The sequence below is a fragment of the Populus euphratica genome, unplaced genomic scaffold (genome assembly GCF_000495115.2).
Source record: "Populus euphratica unplaced genomic scaffold, PopEup_1.0 scaffold2408.1, whole genome shotgun sequence".
Taxonomy (NCBI): domain Eukaryota; kingdom Viridiplantae; phylum Streptophyta; class Magnoliopsida; order Malpighiales; family Salicaceae; genus Populus; species Populus euphratica.
The window spans coordinates 22,641-23,740 of record NW_011502235.1 but is presented as its reverse complement, the minus strand read 5'-3'; positions in this window follow the sequence as shown (position 1 = coordinate 23,740).

Here is a 1,100-nt window from a genome sequence, read left to right as displayed (position 1 = left end):
TACGTGAGAGAAACAAGGATTAGTCTATATTTAAATAGTTTATTTACCGAGAAATAATTAACTGCAATCAAATTTGATAGGAAATGCTTGCACTTGAAATAAATTATTATCCTGTATTTGACGCGGAAAGGGTTTGGCACATGGAAACAAGAGGGGCAGATCACGCAATGAAAACTTATCGTCACAAAAATTGTAACCTAACAAAGATCGATCAATTCCTGCTTCAATTATTGCTCTAATTAATGTGACTGTTAGGCCGTCGCGTCCAGAAAAACTCACAGCTGCTACTGTTTTACGGAAAAGTCATACTCATACATTCTCAAAAAATGAATTGTTTTTTTTGAATAAATTGAGAAGGAATTGTCCTTATGAACAATTAAAGATGTCGTCATCGAAATTAATGATGTTTCTGGACACCTTCCGATTTTTTTAAAAAAGTTACCAATTAATGTTATAATAAAGGACAAAATGTACAATTTTGTTGAATTCTTGGAGTGGAAATATACTTTGATGGTGGTCCTCCTAATTTGTTTAATAAAACTAGATCTTTCAAGGGGAAAAAAAAAAAAAAAGAAGTCAAGAAATGCAAGGGTCAGCTGTCTGGTTTACATATACCCTATTTGTCATTGTAGTATTTGTTATTTTTTAAAGTATTAATATAATAAAACAATTTATTTTTTATTTTTAAAAAATTTATTTTTAACATCACCATATTAAATTAATCTAAACATATTTTAAAAATTAATTTAAAATAATATTTTAACAAAAACACAAATACAAAAATAAACAAAGCCTTTAAAGTAATACACTAACCACTTAGTAAATTAAGTAGGTGAGATAACTCAACTCAACAGATGTTAAATTTGATTTTTAATGGTCACAAATCCAAATTAATTTAAAAAAAAATTATGTGTGAGAGAGGCAAGAAACCTCTTAAAATAAGTTTATAACTTTCTTCGAAAATGGCAATGCATTATTTGAGGAAAAAAAGGTATATTTTTATAAATATTTATACCAGGTTTAGTAGAGGTTATTTTTTAATGTATTTTTATTATAAAATATATTAAAATAATATTTTTTAATTTTATTTTTAATATTAA